This window comes from Oncorhynchus tshawytscha, linkage group LG32 (assembly GCF_018296145.1).
Source record: "Oncorhynchus tshawytscha isolate Ot180627B linkage group LG32, Otsh_v2.0, whole genome shotgun sequence".
Classification (NCBI taxonomy): Eukaryota; Metazoa; Chordata; class Actinopteri; order Salmoniformes; family Salmonidae; genus Oncorhynchus; species Oncorhynchus tshawytscha.
In genome coordinates this window covers 15,598,902-15,606,401 of record NC_056460.1, presented here as the reverse complement: position 1 = coordinate 15,606,401, position 7,500 = coordinate 15,598,902, and positions in this window count along the sequence as shown.

Sequence of the window (7,500 nt, the reverse complement as noted above, 5' to 3'; positions counted from 1 at the left end):
TATTTTGTTGCCTTACAACCTGGAATTAAAATAGATTTTGGGGGGGTTTGTATCATTTGATTTACACAACATGCCTGCCACTTTGAAGACAAGAAATAAGACCAACAAAAAAAACAGAAAACTTGAGCGTGCATAACTATTCACCCCCCAAAGTCAATGCTTTGTAGAGCCACCTGTTGCAGCAATTACAGCTGCAAGTCTCTTGGGTTATGTCTCTATAAGCTTGGCACATCTAGCCACTGGGACTTTTGCCCATTCTTCAAGGAAAAACTGCTCCAGCTCCTTCAAGCTGGATGGGTTCCGCTGGTGTACAGCAATCTTTAAGTCATACCACAGATTCTCAATTGGATTGAGGTCTGGGCTTTGACTAGGCCATTCCAAGACATTTAAATGTTTCCCCTTAAACCACTCGAGTGTTGCTTTAGCAGTATGCTTAGGGTCATTGTCCTGCTGGAAGGTGAACCTCCGTCCCAGTCTGAAATCCCTGGAAGACTGAAACAGGTTTCCCTCAAAAATTTCCCCACATTTAGTGTCATCCATCATTCATTCAATTCTGACCAGTTTCCCAGTCCCTGCTGATGAAAAACATCAGCACAGCATGATGCTGCCACCACCATGCTTCACTGTGGGGATGGTATTCTCGGGGTGATGAGAGGTGCTGCGTTTGCGCCAGACATAGCGTTTTCCTTGATGGCCAAAAAACTCAATTTTAGTCTCATCTGACCAGAGTACCTTCTTCCACATGTTTGGGGAGACTCCCACATGCCTTTTGGCGAACGCCAAATGTGTTTGCTTAGTTATTTCTTTAAGGAACAGCCACTCTTCCATAAATCCCAGCTCTGTGGAATGTACGGCTTAAAGTGGTCCTATGGACAGATACTCCAATCTCCGCTGTGGAGCTTCTTTGGACTCTTTTTTACCTCTCTCGTGAATGCCCTCCTTGCCTGGTTCATGTGTTTTGGTGGGCAGCCCTCTCTTGGCAGTGTCACGGATCCCTCCGGGACTGTCATTACACACACCTGTTCCCGATTCCCCTTTGATTAGTAATTGTATAAGTGTACCCTTTGTTCACCATTTTCCGGTCAATTATTGTTACTATGTCCGTTGGGGTATGTGAGTACCTGTGCTGTGTGTTATGGCCCTTCGTGCCCTTGTGGATTGGACAGATGATTACGGATCTCGTCCCGTGTGTTAATCATTGTGCGTTGTGTTATTTATTTGAGGTACTCCTCACTCTTTTGTTTGGGTTTCAACCCTGCATTCCTGCGTCTGTCTTTATTTAACTAATTATGTGACTTCTGAAGGTAATTGGTTGCACCAGATCTTATTTAGAGCCTTCATAGCAAAGGGGGTGAATACATATACAAGTTATTTTTTAAATTTCACTTCACCAATTTGGACTATTTTGTGTATGCCCATTACATGAAATCCAAATGAAAATCAATTTAAATTACAGGTTGTGATGCACCAAAGTAGGAAAACTGCCAAGGGGGATGAATATGCAGGAAAGCAATGTAAACTTGACTCTCTCTCTTTTTTGTCCCCCCCCCCTTCCTTCTTTCCCCAAAAGCTTATTAAAATGCTACATGGGTTATGTTTGAAAAGCTGAAGATACCTGACAATAGTACCACATCGTTTTTTTATTATTTTGTTTTAAGCCCCAAATCACAGCCCTAACCTTAACCACTCAGAATGAATGCCAAAACTGTTAACCTTTGAGTCGTGTAACCATGCGGAATTAACCCTGTAACCATGCGGAATGAATGCGTAAAAAACAGATGTTCATCGATAATATGTAGAATTTCGCAGTGGAAACTATGAGATCTTGTTGTATACTGTTACAGTAACAATCATCAAATAAAATACAATAAAACGTTATTGGTCACATACACATGGTTAAAATGTGTTAATGTGAGTGTAGCGAAATGCTTGTGTTTCTAGTTCCAACAGTGCAGTAATAACTAACAAGTAATCTAACAATTCCACAACAACGATTTAATACACACAATGTAAAGGGATGGAATAAGAATACGCACATATAAATATATGGATGAGCGATGGCTGAGCGGCATAGGCAAGATGCAATAGATGGTATAAAATACAGTATATACATATGAGATGAGTAATGAAGATGTGTACATTATTAGAGTGGCATTATTTAAAGTGACTAGTGATCCATTTATTAAAGTGGTCAATGATTGAGTCTGTATGTAGGCAGCAGCCTCTCTGTGTTAGTGATGGCTGTTTAACAGTCTGATGGCCTTGAGATAGAAGCTGTTTTTCAGTCTCTCGGTCCCAGCCTTGATGCACCTGTACTGACCTTGCCTTCTGGATGGTAGCGGAGTGAACAGGCAGTGGCTCGGGTGGTTGTTGTCCTTGATGATCTTTTTGGCCTTCCTGTGACTTTGGGTGCTGTAGGTGTCCTGCAGGGCAGGTAGTTTGCCAAAGGTGATACTTTGTGCAGACCGCACTACCCTCTGGAGAGCCTTGCGGTTGAGGGCGGTGCAGTTTCTGTACCAGGCGGTGATACAGCCCGACAGGATGATCTCGATCGTACATCTGTAAAAGTTTGTGAGGGATTTAGGTGACAAGCCACATTTCTTCAGCCTCCTGAGGTTGAAGAGGGGCTGTTGCGCCTTCTTCACCAAACAGTCTGTGTGGGTGGACCATTTCAGTTTGTCCGTGATGTTTATGCCGAGGAACTTAAAACCTTCCACCTTCTCCACTACTGTCCCGTTGATGTGGATAGGGGAGTGCTCCCTCTGCTGTTTTCTGAAGTCCACAGTCATCTTCTTTGTTTTGTTGACATTGAGTTATAGGTTGTTTTCCTGACACCACACTCCAAGTGCCCTCACCTCCTCCCTGTAGGCTGTCTTGTCGTTGTTGGTAATCAAGCCCACTACTGTTGCGTCGTCTTCAAGCTTGATGATTGAGTTGAAGGTGTGCATGGCCACGCAGTCATGGGTGAACAGGAAGTACAGGAGGGGGTTGAGCATGCACCCTTGTGGGGATCCAGTGTTGAGGATCCACGAGGTGGAGATGTTGTTTCCTACCTTCATTACCTGGGGGCTCGTCAGAAAGTCCAGGACTCAATTGCACAGGACGGGGTTGAGACCCAGGGCCTCAAGCTTAATGACGAGCTTGGAGGGTACTATGGTGTTGAATGCTGAGCTGTAGTCAATGAACAGTATTCTTACATAGGTATTCCTCTTGTCCAGATGGGATAGGGCAGTGTGTAGTGTGATGGCAATCACAACATCTGTGGACCTGTTGGGGAGGTATGCAAACTAAAGTTGGTCTAGGGTGGCAGGTAAGGTAGAGGTGATATGATTCTTGACTAGCCTCTCAAAGCACTTCATGATGACAGAAGTGTGCTACGAGGCGGTCATTTAGTTCAGTTATCTATGCCTTCTTTGGTACAGGAACAATGGTGCCATCTTGAAGTGAGGACAGCAGACTCGGATAGGGAGCGAATATGTCTGTAAACACACCAGCCAGCTGGTCTGCACATGCTCTGAGGACGCAGCTAGGGATGCCGTCGGGGCCAGCAGCCTTGCAAGGGTTAACACGTTTAAATGTATTCCCCAATTCGGCCACGGAGAAGGAGAGGGGGGGCCCGCAGTACTTGGTAGCGGGCCGCGTCGGTGGCACTGTATTCTCCTCAAAACAGGCAAAGAAGGTGTTCAGTTTGTCTGGAAGCAAGACGTCGGTGTCCGTGATGTGGCTGGTTTTCTTTTTGTTGTCCATAATTGCCAAGAGACCCTGCCACATAGGTCTCGTGTCTGAGCAGTTGAATTGCGACTCCACTTTGTCCCATATGGAATGCAGCCTAACAGTGACCATTCTGAATAATGCTCTGTCTCTTCTCACACATACAGTACAGTCTGTTGTAGTAGCTACATGACTAGCCTATCAGTGGTATACTTACAGGCAACACACCACAGCCACCCCAGTAGCCTGCTCATAGCAACAGGACATGTCAGTGGTTGGTGCATATAGCCAGGCCACATTTTGAAGAGCGAGTGTGAGCATTGGGGGTGTTAATCAGGTATCTAATTCACACTTCTCCCACTGTCCTGCTGCTGCTCCTCTATTTCCGCTCCTCCTCCCCTCCTCCCCCTTCCTGAAGGCCTCTGTGGGGAGGCTAACCTAAACCCCTAACACACGCACGCACACACACACCTTCCATCTGATCGCCCACCTCCCCTCAGCCCTTTAGGTCCCTCCTCCAGCGAGTGAAAACACACTTTGATAATTTCATCAGATCGTTTGCCTGGTAGATACGCCTCAGGCTTTTCCCATTACCCCCGGCTACCTTGACCCAGATAAAGAGGGAGGGAGAGAGAGAGGGAGGAGAGTGCTCTGCTGTTTGTCCAGGCATGGATGGACTGGGGTTTTGAAAAGCACACACACCCATGCATATGCAGTTTTTTTAGGCTTGCAGGAGCGCATGCATGCAAATTATGCACTCACGTCTGCATGCAGGCGCACGCACACACGCACACACACACACACAGCATGAATCATTAGAACGTGATGTAGATACAGTGCGTGTACAGTACATGTAAAATGATGGACTCAGACCTTTCACCTACATGAGGCTACACTACATGGGGTTTAGTCGACCCAGCTTCTGTCTCCTCCCCTGGGGACAGCAGGCGGATGGAGGGACAGATAGATGAGTGAGGGAAGAGGATGATTCACAGGCACGTGCGCTCGACGAGAGCGAGAGCTTGCCATGACCCCAGAGTGATGCAGGTGAAGAGAGAGCATGCCATGACCCCAGAGTGATGCAGGTGAAGAGAGAGACCCCAGAGTGATGCAGGTGAAGAGAGAGCTTGCCATGACCCCAGAGTGATGCAGGTGAAGAGAGTGAGCTTGCCATGACCCCAGAGTGATGCAGGTGAAGAGAGAGCATGCCATGCCATGACCCCAGAGTGATGCAGGTGAAGATGACCCCAGAGCAGGTGAAGAGAGAGCATGCCATGACCCCAGAGTGATGCAGGTGAAGAGAGAGCAGGTGAAGAGAGAGCATGCCATGACCCCAGAGTGATGCAGGTGAAGAGAGCATGCATGCCATGACCCCAGAGTGATGCAGGTGAAGAAGAGAGAGCATGCCATGACCCCAGAGTGATGCAGGTGAAGAGAGAGCATGCCATGACCCCAGAGTGATGCAGGTGAAGAAGAGCATGCCATGACCCCAGAGTGATGCAGGTGCATGCCATGACCCCAGAGTGATGCAGGTGAAGAAGAGAGCATGCCATGACCCCAGAGTGATGCAGGTGAAGAGAGCATGCCATGACCCCAGAGTGATGCAGGTGCACATGACCCCAGAGTGATGCAGGTGAAGAGAGAGCATGCCATGACCCCAGAGTGATGCAGGTGAAGAGAGAGCATGCCATGACCCCAGAGTGATGCAGGTGAAGAGAGAGCATGCCATGACCCCAGAGTGATGCAGGTGAAGAGAGAGCATGCCATGACCCCAGAGTGATGCAGGTGAAGAGAGAGCATGCCATGACCCCAGAGTGATGCAGGTGAAGAGAGAGCATGCCATGACCCCAGAGTGATGCAGGTGAAGAGAGAGCATGCCATGACCCCAGAGTGATGCAGGTGAAGAGAGAGCATGCCATGACCCCAGAGTGATGCAGGTGAAGAGAGAGCATGTGACCCCAGAGTGAAGAGAGAGCATGCCATGACCCCAGAGTGATGCAGGTGAAGAGAGAGCATGCCATGACCCCAGAGTGATGCAGGTGAATGCCATGACCCCAGAGTGATGCATGCCATGACCCCAGAGTGATGCAGGTGAAGAGAGAGCATGCCATGACCCCAGAGTGATGCAGGTGAAGAGAGAGCATGCCATGACCCCAGAGTGATGCAGGTGAAGAGAGAGCTTGCCATGACCCCAGAGTGATGCAGGTGAAGAGAGAGCATGCCATGACCCCAGAGTGATGCAGCTGAAGAGAGAGCATGCCATGACCCCAGAGTGATGCAGGTGAAGAGAGAGCAGGCTGAAGCCTCAGGTAAACATATGGTCAAACAGCGCTCCCTCTGCCTCTCAACAAAACCTAGAAAACAACCACGGGTTGCAGAGCACAGTATCATGTTGTTTTACCTTGTTTTTACCTACTTGATTTATTAATTTGTTTATCAGCTGATTTCTTTACTCGTCAATGTATGACTGACTATACAGTACATGGATGGGTTACAGTTATATGTACTTTATGTACGGTGCTATTTTAAATGTTATCATTATCGCATAAGGTGATGTAGTAGGATCATGTTCTAGTTTGATAAATCTATTTCTTGTTTATTCGTCTGTATCAACTGGTGAATGTGCTTATGCATCCACGTGTTACACAATCAGTCATATTACACCACGTCTTATTTCGGGATCTATTTGTTCAGATTCATCCTTCCTCTAGTGGTCTACCCGTTATGTACAGTATGTTTGTGTATTCCACTATCATACTGATCTGAGGAGTGTGGATACAATATAACTCCATCAGACTGTTTTCAGTTGCTGGCATCTAAACGGGACCTGGCCTGCATCCCAAATAGCACCCTATCCCCTATGCAGTGCACTTCTTTTGACCGTGTAGGGAGTAGGGGGACCATTTCTGGGATGTAGGCCTGGTCTCTCTCTAAGATTTAACACCAGAGACAAACATGGACTGAGTTGTTTTTATCTTGCAAAACAACCTCCAGCTATGAGCATAACAGATATTAGATACGTTATATTTTGAGATGATGCTCGAATGATGATCCTCAATCTACCCAAGGGCGAGAGCATGTGCTTGGCTTTCATATCTCTATTTCCACTTTCAATCAAGCGATACTAGAAAGTCACACTCGGCCAGTACTCTTAGGCCAGTGTTGGGCGAGAGGCGGGCTGCGAGTGCATGATTGTGCGTGTGTGTGTGCGTGTGTGAGTGTATGTGTGTGTGTGTGTGTGTGTGTGGGCGTACGTGCGTGTGTGTGTGTGTGTGGGCGTACGTGCGTGTGTGTGTGTGTGGGTGTATGTGCGTGTGTGTGTGCGTGTGTGGGCGTACGTGCGTGTGTGTGTGTGTATGTGTGTGTGTGTGGGCGTACGTGCATGTGTGCGTGTGTGGGTGTATGTGCGTGTGTGTGTGCGTGTGTGTGTGCGTGTGTGCGTGTGTGGGTGTATGTGCGTGTGTGTGTGTGTGTGTGTATGGGCGTACGTGCGTGTGTGTGTGTGTGTGTGGGCGTACGTGCGTGTGTGTGTGTGTGTGTGTGTGTGTGTGGGCGTACGTGCGTGTGTGCGTGTGTGGGCGTACGTGCGTGTGTGTGTGTGTATGTGTGTGTGTGTGGGCGTACGTGCATGTGTGCGTGTGTGTGGGCGTACGTGCGTGTGTGTGTGGGCGTATGTGCGTGCGTGTGTGTGTGTGTGGGCGTACGTGCGTGTGTTTGTGTGTGGGCGTACGTGCGTGTGTGTGTGTGTGTGTGTGTGTGTGTGGCGTACGTGCGTGCGTGTGTGTGCGT